Source organism: Desmodus rotundus, chromosome 4, assembly GCF_022682495.2.
Source record: "Desmodus rotundus isolate HL8 chromosome 4, HLdesRot8A.1, whole genome shotgun sequence".
Taxonomy (NCBI): Eukaryota; Metazoa; Chordata; class Mammalia; order Chiroptera; family Phyllostomidae; genus Desmodus; species Desmodus rotundus.
In genome coordinates, this window is record NC_071390.1 from 144,940,744 (window position 1) to 144,957,973 (window position 17,230).

Sequence of the window (17,230 nt, forward strand, 5' to 3'; positions counted from 1 at the left end):
ACAGCCAGAAGTTTTGGGCACTTCTCTTCCCAGCACTAGACCCCTAGACTGAGGAGCCTGGTGTGGGACTGGGACCCCTTGCTCCTCAGGGATGGAACACCATAGCTGAGATATCCCTCCCAATTTCTAGTGACCACACATGGGCTTGGGACCGACCCATTCTGTTTCCACCCCTCCTACTAGTCTCCATGTCACTTTTTGTGTATATCCTTATAGAACTTCTGTTCAGCCAGACTTTAGTTCTCAATGATGGATGTTCTGTAGTTTAGTTGTAATTTTTGATGTGGTTGTGGGAACAGGTGAGCACAGTATTTACCTTACTCAGCCATCTTGACCAGAAGCTCTAGAAAACAACAGTTTTCATAGGTAACCACATTCCCTTTGCCTTCTTAAAATTTAAGTTTACACTAAGGAAAGATATTGGTCCTTTCTGTAATTTATGTGATATCAAATCCTTAGTAAGGATGTCTACATTGTCAGGTAAATATCTAGATATATAAAATGTATAGAAACTGAAAGTAAAAGCAAGAAGAATCAATGATATCAGATAATATTCTAGCATCTATTGATAATACTTTAAAAAGAAGGGGGAGTAGAAGTTGATGGCTTTATCAGTGTTTTATTTGCAGATTTCCTTCACTTATTTCTTTCTCAGTCTACTCCTTCCCATCTTACCCATGTCAATACCTCCCCCTGTCGCCCATCTGTACGTAAAGTTCAAAGAATCACAAATAACTTTTGTTTCTGATTTCCTTCTCATTTTTATTATCAAATTCTGTCTCTCCTTTCAAAATACATCCTAATTTCACACACTTTATGTAAGTTTCACTGTTAAACTTATAGTCTAAACCATCACAATATATAATATGGTCTTCTACAGTGGTATCTTGGCAGTTGTAGTTACATGCTTGCCCTTTCTATGGTCTATTTGCTCAGCAGCCAGGTTGAACAATTTATGAAACAAATCAGATCATATCTCTCACCTGCTCAAAAATCTCTCAATGTTTTCCCTTCCCTTTACCTTTCAAACAAAACTTGAAAAACTTTTCATGGTCTACTGGGATATTTTTGTTCCTTGAACATGCTAAATTTTCTCCAGACTGAGGGTGTTCACTTTGCCTGACATACGTACTGTCTTCTTCAGGTCTCTGCTCAGATATCAACTCTTCAAAAAGGCCTCCCCTGACTGACTTTTAAGAAATAATGACTTAGGTCAGGGACATTGGAAGCAGAGCCTGCAATAAGTATTATAAAAGACATTTATTAAGGAAGTGCTCTCAGGAGGGGGAGTGTAGGAGAAACATTATAGGGTAGGTGAACAAAGCTAAACAAAGATGTGGGTGCAGCTGGGGACTTGCTTCAGTCTCGTTGTATGGAGAGTAGTGTAGCACAAAGCACAAAATATACCTAGTCCCACCCAAAGGCGGAGACTGGTCATTTGTACTCTGCATTAGTCAATAACTGGCTGCTCCTAGGATGGTGGCAAGAGGCTGCAGTCTCCCAGATGAGGTGGCTCCTATTCAGCTGAGCTAAATTGTCTGGAGAAGCAGGCAGCTATGAGCCCTTAGCAGACAACACTCACAGGAGTTAAGGGTGGGCATGTCACCTGGTGAAGAGGGATCTGAGCGAGCCTCCTCAGTTATGTGCTCTACTTAACTTCTCATTACATTTATTCTTACCTGTCATTATAGTAGCTACCTGTGTGTGTGTGTTGTCTATCTTCCCCGCCAAGATTAAAATAAAAGCTTCATGAGGACAGGGATTTTTGTCTTCTTCATTGCTGTAGTATTTCTAGTTCCCAGATAAGTACCTGATACATTAAAATTTATCAAATAAAAATAATATTGATTGACATTTATTGTGTTTACAACATACCAGGTATTAAGTCACTTAATTCTCATAATAATTTTATAAGAAAATACTATTATTATTTCCATTTTACAGATGATGAAACTGAGATACAGGAGGTAATGATTATATTTTTAAGAAGTGGTGGATTTAGAATTCAAGTCCAGGCTCTCTACTGCTTCTCCATGAGTATTTGCTGAGTGTTGAAGGAATAAGTCAATTAAGTTTAATGCATCAAGCATTTTTCAGGTATTTTCTACATTTCTTTCATCTTGTTTCAGCATTGTAATGAAATGGAAGTTCAGTAAAATCCATTTTTTAGTGTGTTTCTGTGCCTGTGTCTTGCAGCACAGGCTATGGTAGCAGGAGACTTGCTTTCTACCTACTCTTCTCATTGCTTGTGACCTTGGCCTATATTTTAATTAGCTCTTTGTGACTTAGTTACTTGTTTATCATGTGATGAACTCCACATCTTAAGAATTTTTCCAGGAGTTTAAAGAACGAGATTTTACTTCTAGATGTGACATTGCTATTTTTGTGGCCCTGGGCAATTTTCTCAGCCTGTCCAGCCTCAGTTAATTGATTTGTAAAGTGAAAAATTTGGCCCAGGTGAATACATTTTTGGGTCTGAGGCATAGCAATGTTTGATACTGGTCTTTCAAGTAATATTGTATGAGTGAATGATAAAGATAGGTAAATGAGTAAAGCAATTATGTAACTATTATTTGAGATTTCAAAAAGTTGTTTTGTGCTGTTTTAACTATTTCAACCAGAAAGCTAGAGAGCATAAACATAAGAAATGGACCTAACCAGAAGCACAAGCATTTCTTTCTTTTTAAAAAATATTGTATTTATTTATTTATTTTTAGAGAGGGGGAAGGGAAGGAGAAAGAGAGGGAGAGAAACAGTGATCGGTTGCCTCTCACTGGGGACCCCCAACTGGGGACCTGGCCTGCAATCCAGGCATGTGTCCCGACAGAGGATCAACCCGGCAACCTTTGGCTTCATGGGATGACACCCAACCCACTGAGCCACATTGGTCTGGGCACAAGCATTTCTTATTAATTGTCCTCAATACATGCTACTTGTTTCAGTTGTGTCACCTGAGTGTCATTATTTCAGAAACCAGGACATGTGCTTTGTTTTTCTCTTAACCCCCATCTTCCCTTCAGATTAATATTACCAAAGTTCGGATGTAGATTCAAAATTTTGGAGTGAATTAGTTTAATGACCAGGTACATAATCTATAGAAAGAAAACTAGATTGGGGGTAAGACTTTGAATTTCTATTTTTGTCAGTAGCTGCATAATTGTGTTTTGAGACCCTTTCCAATGAGCGGGCATGTGAACTGCAAGAACAGTGTCTCAGAGCATAACATTTTCTGTGTTGTATATTGGGAAGAGCATACATAGACTTGGGAGCCAGTTATATCTGGTTTAGAATCCCTTCTCTGTCCCTTAAGAGCTGAGGGTTTTGGGCAAGGGGCTTCATATTCCTGAACCCCAGGTTCTATCTGTATCAACTGAGTAAATGTGGGGATATTATAAGGATTATGTCTAGCAGAGTTGTCTTTTGAGAGACATAGACACTTGAAAAATGCTAGCTAACAACAGCAACAAAAATCATTTGGATTATGTTCTATAATATTAATAGGTTATGTCTTCCTGGACACAGTTCCTATAATTTGGCTATGCCCTACAGTAAGTCTTAGCTCTAAGGGTCCAGATATTAGAATCTATGCTGGAATTTAGCAGCTTTAACTCTAATTTTTCTATCTTGTTTTATTACTAAGTATGTTTTTAACTTTAGCAAACTTTTGACCTTAATATTATTACCCAATAAAAGATTTTTCAGAGCAATAATTTAAAATAGGTTGTTAAAAATTGATTTAAGCTGGCATTATTATAAACAATGGATTTTGCCATTAAATTAACAAAGTGCATTTTAGAAAAATTTGCTTCATTGGAAAGAATATTTTAAATTAACATGTTGATATATATATATATATATTTTTAATCTAGAATAGAGCTTCTAATTCTCTTAGGGATATAATACAAGTTTTTTTTTTTTCTTAAGAAGGTTAAGGTACATTTCTATCTCATTAATTTAAAAAATTTTCCTTTATTAGCTCTGTCAGAATTCTGGCTTTGAATTAAAAAGTGGCTAGTACAAATCTTTGGATGAAGCATAATCTTAAACATTTTGGCCTGTATATTTCTTAGAAGTTTTCCTTCTTTTTTGTTCTTTTTTAAAAAATATAGTCTGTCACAATTCTATTTGTCCATACCTATACTTGAACTAGTTAAAAGAAATGCTTTCATTTGTTGTGTCCATTTTTCTGCTCTTAGAGCCCTTAATAAGGTTGCTAAGAAGATAAAATCTCCAATCAGAAGGAGGTGTTTTCTTTATCTTTCATTCTTATTTCATTCTACTTATTTTTCTTTAGCTGGAGCTAAGTGTAACTTGATGTATGTTTGTACAGTACTTGTTTATTTTCTAGACTGGTCAGCAATGATTCAAGGTAGTGGTTAGCATAGTTGAAAAGTTTTCTTTCACATTTGTTTTGTAAAAGAGCTATATCCTTCACTTGGAATAGTTGAATGTGTTTTCAGCACAGATTTTGAATGAAGAGTTTATTACATGTTAGAACCATTCTGTATCCATTTTCTATTGCTTCTGTAACAAATTACCCACATTTAATGGCTTAAAACAACACAAATATATTATCTTATATTTCTATATATTATAAGTCTGACACAGGCCTCCCTGGGCTAAAGTCAGTCAGCAGGACAGCATTCATTCCTGGAAGCTGTAGGGAAGAATCTGTTTTCTCGCCTTTCCAGCTTCCAGAGTCTGCAGACACTCTTTGGCTTGTGGCCTACTTCTTAGCCCTTCGGAAATTTGCATTTCTTCCACAGCCACATCCACCTCTGATTCTCGTCCTAAGCTTGCCTTTTTTACTTTCAGGGACACTTGTAATTATATTGTGCCCACCTGGATAATCCAAACTAATCTCTCTATTTTACGGTAAACAATTTTAACTGTATAGCAACCTTAGTTCCATCTGCAACTGTATTCTTCTTTGTCATGTAAGTTAACATTCACAGGTTCTAGGGAGTAGGACATGGGCACCTTTGGGGCAGGCACTCTTCTGTTTACCACATTCTCAAATAAATTATTCTTTGTTCTCTTTGAGTATAAATAGGCTAAAAGAATTTTGCCTGGTAGAGATAGATCCTTACTTAACTTGCTTTGCTGAATAGATAAAAATGGTTTTAATTAATACGCAAATGTACACTTTTGGTAAAAGTAGCCAGTTTGTTTTCTTAAATTGTTTTAATCCCCAGGTAATCCTTTCTACGCTAAAGAGAAACGTGGAAACAAAAGAAACTTCAGGGCAGGGGGAAGAGTCAGGGACCCTGTGAGAGACTGTGAGAGATTGTGTGTGTGTACAGAAGTAAAACCAATTGAATCTGGTTTTGTCCAAATGAGGAACTATCAGGAAAAAGTAAAAATATCACTACCTCATGGATTGGCCATCTACAGGTGAAGGCTGAGGCTAACGTGGTTTAGTGTGGTCCCCAACCTTTTGGGCAGCAGGGACAGGTTGTGTGGAAGACAATTTTTCCATGGACCCAGGGTGGGGGTGATGGTTTCAGGATGATGCAAGTACATTACATTCAAGCTCACCTCCTGCTGTGTGGACTCCTGGAGTAGCCTCTGAGCTTATCTCATTCAGCAGCTCTGAGTTTTACCCATTTGTGAGCTATCAATGTAAGCTTTATATGATACCTACATATGGTTATAGCAGCCCTTTCAATCCGTCTAAACATATTATAGGATTTTAGAAAAAGGTATGTATACTTATCAGTTAAAGAGTTGGCAAGGGGGAGGAACTGTACAGAAGTAGTCTTTCTCAATAAAAATTTCAATTCATAAAAACTATGTCACATACCTTAATCTCTCCATTTCTAAAATAAGATGGTCATTTAAATAAAAGATCATTTCTTAAAATGACCTTTTAAGATCCTAGTTCTAGCCTTAGAAGTGGGGTCATGGCTGCTCATTAGAAATGAATTAGAAAATATCAGTGTCTGGGTCCTGCCTCCAGAGACACTGGTTCAGTTGGTCAAATTCCTCAAATTTTGTGTCAACTGAGTATTCATCCCCTTAATAATGATCTTCATGCTAAAATTACAGTGAATATTAGTAAGGAAAACATACCCAGATTGAGTGAAGAGCTTATAAGTGCACATTTATTTGATTTCCTGTTCTAGGTAAATCATATCCTATATGTTGGTATGGTTAGTATGATACCAGGTTGCATAATTCCTCTAACTTTGTTCTTCTTTCTCAAGATTGCTGCAGCTATTCAGATTATTTTATGGTTCCACATAAATTTTGGGGGATATTTGGTCTAGTGCTGTGAAATACCCTGTTGGTATCTTGATAGGAATTGCATTGAATCTATAGAAAACTTGGGTGGTATGGACATTTTAATGATGTTAATTCTTCCTGTCCATGAACATGGTATGTGCTTCCACTTATTTGTATCTTCTTCAATTTCTTTCTTCAATGTCTATAATTTTCCAAGTACAGTTTCTTTTTTATATCCCTGGTTATATATATTCCTAGGTGTTTTTAAAATGTATTTATAAATGGAATTGTTTTCTTAGTCCCTTTCTAATAGTTAATTATTGGTGTATAAAAATGCAACTGATTCCTGGATATATGTTTATATCCTGCTACTTTACTGAATTCATTTATAAGTCCCAGTAGCTTTTTGGTGGAATCTGTAGAGTTCTCTGTAAACAGTGTCATGCCATCTGCAAATAATGACAGTTTTACTTCTTTCTTTCCAATTTGGATGCCTTTTATTTCTTCTTGTTGTCTGATTGCTGTGGCTGGGACTTCCAGTACTATGTTGAATAAGAGTGGTAAAAACAGACATCCCTGTGCTCCCAGTCTTAAGGGAAATGCCTTTAGTTTTTGCCCATTGAGTATGATGTTGGCTGTGGGTTTTCTATTTAGGGCCTTTATTATGTTGAAGTTTCCTGTTTCACTTCTCTGAGAGTTCTAATCATAAATGGGTGCTGGATTATTATAAAATGCTTTTTCTGTATCTATTAATATGATAATGTGATTTTTAATCTCTGCATTGTATATGTAGTGTATCACTTTTGTTGATTTGTGGATATTGTACTAACCTCGCATCTCTGGAATAAATCCCACTTGATCATGGTATATGATCTTTTTAATGTATTGCTGAATATGGTTTGCTAATATTTTGTTGAGGATTTTAGCATCTATGTTCATTAGGGATATTGGCCTATAATTTTCTTTCTTAGTAGTGTCCTTATCTGGTTTTGGAATTAGGATGATGCTTGCTTCATAAAATGAGCTTGGGAATCTTTCCTTCTCTTGGACTTTTTAGAATAGTTTGAGAAGGAGTGGTATTAGTTATTATTTGAATAGTTGGTAAAATTCACATGTGAAGCCATCCTGTCCAGGACTTTTGGTTTGGGACAGCTTTTTGATTACTGCTTCAGTTTCATTAGTTGTAATTTGTTTATTCAGATTTTATGATTCTTCCTGATTCAGTTTTGGAAGAATTGTGTATTTCTAGGAATTTATCCATTTCATCCAGATTGTCCTATTTGTTGGTATACAGTTGTTCATAATATTTTCTTACAATCCTTTGTCATATATTTTTGAGTAGCCACAAGACTTTTTGGTTATGTGAATTATATCTGTTAATATTTACCTTACTAGAATTTAGACTCAGAAAATTACAACTATTTATTAATTCACTTAAAAATAATAGTGGTAAATCCATTACATGCTAGCACAGGTCTTTTTAATGAGCTACTTTTTTGAAGTTATGGACAAGATTGATATTGTGCGTTTTTATAAATCTCTGATATCTGGCTTCAATAGAATACAGGTGACTGACTATATCTGTTTCTGCAACATATTTCATCATTGTTTTGACTTATTGCAGCATTTTTTGGTTGAACTCTGTGAAGAATATCTAGCTTCATACAGATACATAGTTGGAAAACAAAAGGATATTTTAGTAACCTTTTTCAGAGAATGATAGATATCCTCCTTTACTCCAAAACTTGACATGTGGCAATTTCTTAACATTATTTGTAATGTGGAACCTGAAACCATCTTGGTGTACTTTCTGTACTGCGTTACATCAGAACTCATTAGTATACCTTCCAGTTTGAATGGTATTTTTACCCATGCATAACTTTGTCCAATATGTATTGGAAATAGTGTTTCACTGAGCTATACAAATATTTCAGATATTATTGCATTTCATTACAAAATACGAAAAATCACATTTGCTAAAATTACTACTGATCTTATCTGCAAAGGCTTTAATTATTGGGACCTTGTCAAACTCATGGTGGTACATATAAGATTTCTAAAATTTGAATTTTGTACTTGGCAGCCACTCTTGCCATGCTCACTTTGTGCATTTTCTAGGAAATTTTGCCAGATACTCAATCTGAATAACTGTAATTTATCTGTCAATTTTTCTGTTAAGGAAAATGGTGTTCCATAAAATAAGTGCTGATTTAGCTCACAACTGAAACAACTGTACACGTTATTTTCCTTGAGACAAACACTATAATTTGTTGGGCAGCATAAGTCCTATTTGTTTTGTTTCCTATCACCCATGAGTTCTTTAGTGAAAGGGTTTTTACTTTCTTAATATTCAGGAGTAAATGGCTTTTGTTATTATTTTATTATTAATTTCTAGATTTACTAAATTTTAATCAGAAAGCATTGTTTTTAATACTTCTATTTTATAAAACTTACTCATAATTTCCGTATGTCTAATATACGGTAAACTTGTGAATGTTTCCTACGCACTTAAGGTGAAGGTGTATTTTGTAACTCATGAGGATAAAAAGTTTGATACGTCCGTATGGTGCAGCTTATTCACTACACGGTATCTTTTTCTTAGTTGTTTTCCATTTTATTTATCTTGTACTGAGTGGTATGGCAAAGTCTCTTTTTATTATTTTTTAATCCCTTCTCGAATATTTTTATTTCTGCTTTATGAAGGTAGTTGCTGTATTAATTGGTGCATGAATATTCATGCATGTGGAGCCTTTATTGTGAATTGTGGTATTTATCTTTAAAAAGAGTTCTTTCTTGCATTTAATGCTTTTTTTCTATTTGTTTCAGGTGTACAACATAGTGAAAGACAAGTACTGTACGATTTCACTTATACAGAGAATCTATTTAATGCTTTTTGCCTGAATTATGCTTCATCTCATAGCAGGATCACAACCCCTGCTTCCTTACTGGTTCCATTTGCTTTAGATGTCTCATTCTTTCTGAATCACTTGGTTTTGGGTGTGTCTCTGCTACTTTAGCAGGGAGCTGGGTTTTTTGTATGAGTCATACTGAAGGCTTTGTCTTGTAATTGGTTTGGTAAGCCTCTCCACAGTTATTGACTGTTCTATTTTATCTCGGCCCTGTAATATACAGGGCCGGGCAAAAGTACATTTGCCGTTGTCAGTCAATACACAAAACACAGAGTTTATTCTTGTATTATTTATTAATTATTGTATTATTTTTCATACAAACAACTATAAGCCTACTTTTCCCCCACCCTGTGTATTTTTAATTTCCATCTGTATTAAGTTTTATTTACTATTTTTCCCCACTCTGTGATTTGCTTTCTTTGTTCTCTGATTTCTAAAATATCCTTTGGTATTTAGAATGGTTTGTATTTTTTCTAGTAGTTACTTTTGTACTTAAAATTTTGAAATGCTTTTAGACCTTTTACTTCACCTTTTGCTATCTGATTCATCAGTTTTTAATTGTGTCATTTGACTCAAGTGCTTTTAAAATAGTCACTGAGCTCTTTCTACTCTTTTGTGCCATGTTTCACTTAAACTACTTATACTTTTTTGAACACATTTTTTATATCCTTGTTTTCATCTGTTTTTTCTCTGATATCTAAAACTGAAGTTCCTCCAGAGAAAAGGTTAGGTGATACCCACTTTCTTGTAGAACGCTCAGCAAGCGCTCATATGTACTGTATTCCATGAGTTATTCTTTATTTAAAACTTCTTTTCTATAGTCTTGGTACTTGAAGCTTGGCAGCATATAAAGACCACATTTCATATTTTCTTTGCTTTCGTTTTTGAAATGCTCTTCTGTTGTTGCCTTGCTTTAATGTTGCTTTTGAGAAATCCGATGTCCATCTAATGCTCTTGCACTTGTAAGTTATTTGATCAGTTTCTTTGAGACCCTGAAGGTGTTTCTTTATCTTTGTGACCTAATAGTTTTAATAAGATATATCTCAGAGTGATCATTAAAGATTAATTTTCCAGAGTACCTGGTAGGCACTTCTATTTATAGAATAAAGTAGAGGTTCTAAACTCTCTCAGTTCCTAGTACCCATAGAGTCTGAGCAATATTTTTCATGGGGCCCTAGGCCAAAAGAAATGTATATATATAACCGTTTTGTTTATAAAGTGTGCTGTTTTGAACAACATAGTAAGTATTTATGTCCTAAGAAGTTAGTGGCCACTTGAAAACAGTTAAAAGAAAGAAAGTGTTTTTATCTTGTTCCTACCTCAAATCACCAACTATGGGGATGTGTGAGCCTGTGGAGCCTTGCGCAGTATCTCACAGCTAGAGTGAAGTTGTATTCCGCCTACCCAACGTTGGTTCTCATGTTGCACTCACTTCTCTTCAAAACAACGTGGACAGTTCCACCTCGGAGTGGTTTCATGCCATGGAAAGAAATGTACTGCTATCCATTGTTGAATCTGTGATCTACTTGAATATGTGATTTTCAACAGGTGTCAAATATTAATGTGTTTTCCTAAAAAATATAAAATATTTCATGTCATGCCTGTGAATTGACTCAGCATACTGATAAACCTTCCCACACAATTTGGGAACCATTTGTAAGGTCTTCTTTTACTTCTGAAAGGTTATTTTGCTGTATAATTTTAAATATTAGTTCTTTTCCATTTTTTAATTTGTCTTCTTCAGGGACTCCAATTTTACATTTGTTATATATTCTTTGACTATTTTAACTACTTTCTTTATGACTTTTTTCATGTTTTAAAGCTCACTTTCATTCTCTTGATTTTCTTTTACTTAAATACCAGTTATATGGCTATAGTCATAGCCATTTTTCCTTGGGCATTTGTAATTTAATTTTTATTTCTAATTTAACTTTTGTCTTTTATTTAGTTCTGAAAAAAATAATTCTGAGTTCTATAATCTCTTCCTTCTCCTCAACATTTTAGTTTTTATTTTTTAATTTCTGGCTCAATACTTGTTTTCATAGCACTCAAATACTTGTTTGAGGATCTTTAATTCATTCAGAATCTTGCATTATCATCTTTTTTCTCTTTATGTTTAGATTTTTATCAGCTGAATGTTTTTATTCTCAATTTCTATTTTCTTCTTATAGTACCTTTGATTATACCTCTAAGTTCCTGAATAGGGCTGGCAATCTGAATGTGACCTGTGAGATCCCTAGTTCAAGAACCATGTACTTCTGTTAGTGAGGTGACAAATAGTTTACTTATGGATGGTTTCTTTGGGAAGTAGTGAGGGGAGGGGAAGGAGGTGTGTCCTTAAGGGGTGTGTGTGTGTGTGTGTGTGTGTGTGTAATGTGTCTTGTAGCATCCTGAATTTATCCATCTGGCTTTTCCTTCTCTTTACAGTACAATTTCCAATTTCTCTTTCCTTTCTTTTTATTTCCTTCTCCATCAGCATTGCCTTTTCAAGACTGCCTTTTGTGATCCCATGAGCACTTTTAAGTGCCTTGCTTATAGTTAACATTGATCTCTTAGGCCCTCTATTCCCAGCATTTTCACACCTAGGGTAGAATTTCTCTTTCCAAAGGTGATTGAATTTAATTAAAGACTCTGCATTCCATTCTTCTGTCTTCTGTAGAGTTTCTTTTTCTGGATCTTGATTTGGGACAGGATATTAGAAATAGTGCCACTGAAAAATAGTATTTGTTTTTTCTACGTAGATATAATTTGATTTTGGTACTACTTTCTGTCTTCTGGCTATGCTGCAAGTATGTATTCATAGGCATTAGTTTTTATTGTTGATCTATATGGTTTTTGGAAGATGTTTCCAATATTTTTATTTATATGATCATTATTATGTTAGATATTGTTTAGCTATACTTATATTTTATTAAAAATGAAAATCTGAAACATTTAATATCTGCTTTAAGTTCATCAATTGCCTTTAAGCTCTTGTCATGTACTAGAATAGCCATGAAAAATGACTATAATTAACACAATAAAGAATGTTGTTCATGTGGAACATAGTAGATTGTATTTCCTGCCTTTAGGTATTCAAATGTAAACACTCTAAAAAGTATCATGTTGATGTAACAAAGCAGTTCTTCTGTATCTTCCAGTACACTCAGCCTTCTATATAATTTACAATCCCTGGACTAGAGGTTAAAGTCTACATTCTTTAAAGTGATTTGAAAAACTTTCTCTTAATTGGCTCCTTCAAACCTCTTGCTCCAAAGGAACTAAACTGTACATAGTTCTCTACATGCACCAGGGTCTTTCAGTTTGTTTATGGCTGGAGTGGCATTTGCCTTCCTTGTTTCCTTGGTTAGCATAAGTTCATGAGACTTTTGGGTGTCACATTCACCAGGATTCTTTCTCTACTGACTTCCTGTCTAGAGTAGCCAACCCTCAACGTTCGTCTTTATGATTCTGTGAACACTTCCATAATCAAACTTGTCACAGTGTATTGAAATTTACTGTGTAAACAATACCCTGACCCATTAGATTGAATATTTTAGGGGTAAGGGCCATGTCTTACACATTTTTTAATTCCTAGAATCTAGTACAATGTCTGGGACATAATTGATTTTCAATAAACATTTGTCCAACAGTACACTAAAAGTAAAGTCTCAGAAGTTCAAAAAGAATCTCTTGTATTTGATGCACACCGGTCTTTAGAATGAAACCTAATATGAATAGATACAATTCTGAGAGAGCCATATCAGACTTTTTATAGTTAATGAGGAATCATATTTGCTGCCAAATGGGTCAATTTTACCTAAAACAAAAAAAAATCATATTATACTGAAGATAAATAGTTGCTGGTATAGAAATTTTCTTTCTAACTTACCATGAGTAGCTCCTGCCCTGTATTTGTTACTCTCTTTGTTTACACTTCTGTATGGTGATAGTTGATACTGCTAAGACCCAAAGAACAACTGGGTTTTTGTATATTATAGTATATGTAAAAAAAAAAAAAAGATTCAAAATCCAACCAGAGCCCCTTGCCTCCTACGATAGGGGATTTACTGCCTTTGCGACAAAGAGTAGCTTAATGTGAACTTTGTACTGTTTCACCAAGTACTTTGTTTTTGTCTGTTTGCCTCTGTCAGATCTGTCTTTGGCATTTGAAACAGCGCCACCCTAATTCCATCCCCTCAAGCCACACTGTTTTATAGACATATTTATTTTTTTAGGATGTAAGAAGTAAAAAGGACCACTACTTCATTAAAAGTAAATAAATGTAACATAGAGCATATGTAGATGGCAGCCAATTTTATTTTCAGATATTACCATACTCCAACTCAAATTCACAACCTTGTATGCCACGGCCTTGGCTCAAACTTGAACAAGTGCAGAATGTGGCTGTGCTAGAGTGCTGACGTCAGCATGCTAAGACACGGCATCCTTGTTCTTGATAGCCATGTGCTGTGTAAGCCCACTATTTGCCATGCCTATATTCGTAGCCAGTTGTTGCAAAACAAGAAGGGATTCTTCAGTGTATGACAAGTAAGACTGAAGAGTTATTGTCCATTCCCCATTATCAAGAATTTTTCATGCCAAACAAAAAGTTCCTGCTGCAGCCTGAGAAGGTGGAAAGTGCACTATATTGTAGTTAAACACAGTTCCATCAGATATTTGGCATCAACCTCTCCAATCTTAGATGCTCTTCAAAGGAAGTACAGGGGTAGATGGCAACCCAGACCAAAATTTAAAGATTTCAGAATCTTTATTTCTATCTGTGTGATTTGAAGCTCAGAATATGTCGTCAGTCACAAATGCAAAGTCACCGATTTCTTCGTATTTGCTCACAGTAAACACGGCAGTGACACCAACCAGCTGCAGCATCTTCTTGGGCACACAATTATTCTGTGTGAACTGATCAGTAATGGAAACAGTCATGCACATGGTCTTCTGCAGTAACTGGAATTTCATTTGAACCTGTACCAGCCCATCAGTTAGGATGGCTCTCATATTTCCAATGACTTCACAACCCACTCGGTATTTTGGTCTGACTGCTTACTCTTTCCCAAGTTGTCTCAGATAAGCATAGATATGTTTTCACATGTTTATTCCAGCAGGTGGGATCTGCTCCATCTTCTGCATCCACATGAGAATTACACAAGAGAAAGCCTAACATGGATGTTCTCTGCAGGGGTGCATCCAGATGTTTTCATTGGGCTAGGAGAGGAGGTATCAACCCAAACAGGCTAAGACAAACGTTTTTCTTCATGGACAGGCTCTGGTTCTGGCTCTGGTGCTGACTCCAGCACAGTTACAGGCACGAGCTCAAGTGCCTTTTCCAGAGGTTTTGGTAGCTTTTTAGCAATAACTTTTCCAGCAACTGCAGTTTTTGCTTCCTTTTTCAAAGGCAATTTGGCCTGTGGCTGTTCTCTGTCTTTGTTACCAATGTTTCCAAGAGCTATTCTTGGCATCAGCCCGGGTTTGGAAGCTGCAGCATTGGGCACGGGCACATGCTTTGCACCTGTAATACTGATCTTTGCCTTATTTTCAGCGTTAATTTTTATGTTTCTGGTTACCCAGAGCATCATGGCTTTCTCATCATCAGGCAGCAACTAAGTGGGCAAAAGCAGAAAATAAGAGATCTCAATGAACAGAGGACCTGAACCCACACAGACCAAAAGTCGTTTCTCCATAGCACATCCTATAGATATATTTCTTAAGACAGTTGATCGTGATACAATATGGCTGTGTTTAAGCATAGTGCAGGGATACAGAGGCAGCCCCATGTATCTGCAAACCTATTTTCTCATGTTATGGCTGAGCCACACACTATTGCTTACCTTCTACACACTATTATTGTGATGGTTCTTATTTTTCTACCTTTTTATTATATTTTATTGACTATGCTATTACGGTTGTCCTAATTTTCCTCCTTTATCCCCCTCCACCCAGCACCCCGTACTCCCTCAGGCAATCCCTACACAATTGTTCACGTCCATGGGTCATGTGTATCAGTTATTTGGCTATTCCATTTGCTATACTGTATTTTACATCCTCATGGCTGTTTTGTAACTACCAATTTGTAATTCTTAATCCCCTCACCTCTTCACCCATTCCCCTACACCCCTCCTCCCATCTGGCAAGCGTCAAAACACTCTCTATAACCATGATTCTGTCTCTGTTCTTCTTGTTTGCTTAGTCTGTTTTTTAGTCCTTGCTTCCTGGACTTGTATATCTATTTCCTTCACCAAATTAGGGAAGTTTTCTTTCAGTATTTTTTCAAATAGATTTCCAATTTCTTGCTCTTTCTCTTCTCCTTCTAGCACCCCAATGATATGAATGTTGGAACACTTGCAATTGTCCCACAGGCTGCTTATACTATCCCCATTTTTTGGGATTCTTTTTTCCTTCTTGTTGTTCTGATTGGTTGTTTTTTGCTTCCTTATGTTCCAAATCATTGATTCTATTGTCAGGTTTATCCATTCTACTGTTGTTTCCCTGTAAATTGTTCTTTATTTCGGTTAGTGTACCCTTTGTTTCTGACTGGATCTATTGTATGCTGCTGAGGTCCTCACTAAGTTCCTTGAGCATCCTGATAACCAGTGTTTTGAATTCTGCATGTGATAGGTTGCTTATCTCCACTTACTTTAGTTTTTTTATTTTTTTTTCTGGAGTTTTGATCTGTTCTTTCATTTTGGCCATGTTTCTTTGCCTCTTCATTTTGGCAGCCTCCCTGTGTTTGTTTCTATATATTAGGTAGAGCGCTATGAGTTCCTGTCTTGGTGTCATGGCCTAATATAGTAGGTGTCTTGTAGGGTCCAGTGGCACAACCTCTCCTATCATACAAGCTGGGTTCTGGAGGTGTGCCCTTCATGTGGGCTGAGTATACCCTCCTCTTGTAGTTGAGCTTTGGTTTCTGTTGACAGGTCAATGGGTGGAATTTACTCAGGACAAGTCAGTTGCAAGGATTGGCTGTGACCACTGACCACCAATCTGCTCCCTCCGTGGAGGATCAGGTGTGCAGGCGCAGGGTGGTGTTGCTCCATTGTGGTCTATAGCTCTTGACTGGATGCCCAGGCCCTGAGGTTATGCCCTTGGGTTTTCCCAGTGGTGCAGGCAAAGGTTAGCCCCATCTGTGTTTTGCCCAGGGCCACAGAGCAATCTGAGAAGGCTGCTACTTGTGCTAGGCTTGGAGATACCCAGGCAAAGCCAAGCTGTGGGTCTAGGCTGGCTGCTGTTAGTACCAGACCTGGGGCTCACTGAGGCCAGCTATTACTTGTTTGAAAGGATTTAGGAAGTTGTGAAGCTTGAGCCAAGATCAACTATTCACATGGAAAAGCCCCTGTTAACAGCTATAAACTGGGTGGGACAGAACCTCAGGGGATCTCCAGGGTGGGGCAAACAGTGCTAGCCAGTTTGATGGAGTCTCAGATACGCACCTGCCTGCTGGCTCTGTGGCTCTGCCAGCCTTTCTGTCTGGGAGAAAGCTGTACCCCAGCTCTTGCCTTGATTCCTGACACTTGAGTTTATGCCTGTATGCCACCTGTGCCTTTTAAGCTGCTACCCTGGTGCTGGAGCTCAGAGGGCATGAGTCTAAGTTCATGTGTGGGTTCTTTAAGAGGAACTGCTTGGGGCTCCATCAGTTTCTTCTACTGATTCAATCTCTTCTGGTTTTTACAGCCAGAAGGTGTGGAGACCTACCTTCCTGGCAGGAAGGACCCCCTGGGCTGGGAGTCCTGTCATGGGGCTGAGACTCCTCATTCACAAGACATCCTTCCTGAATTTTTATCCACCACACATGTATGTGGGACCAGCCCATGCCATGTCTCTGCCCCTTCTACCAGTCTGGAGGGATGTGGTTTCTTTAATTCTGTGCATGTCAGACTTCCATTCATCTTGATTTCTGCCAGCTCTGAGTGATGGTTGTTCTATAATTTAGTAGTAATTTTGATGTAATTATGCATGGAGGCGAGCCATGTTTACCTATGTTGACCTGATCTCCATTTTTCTACTTTTAATTTGTAATCTATTTATGTTTTGTGCTTTTCGTAGTCCATTTGGGCTGCTGTAACAAAATACCACAAACTAGGTACCTTAAAAACAACAGAAAT

General features: G+C 36.7%; 1 protein-coding gene and 1 pseudogene across 1 annotated transcript in view; one reads left to right on the top strand and one right to left on the bottom strand.

Annotated features, from left to right (window-relative positions):
* The window catches only part of LOC112319223 (G2/mitotic-specific cyclin-B1-like), a 55,225-nt pseudogene extending 40,518 nt beyond the window's left edge, over positions 1-14,707 (bottom strand).
* Positions 1-17,230, top strand: part of GPR158 (G protein-coupled receptor 158) — a 331,316-nt gene that overhangs the window by 90,262 nt on the left and 223,824 nt on the right. The window lies entirely within an intron of this gene.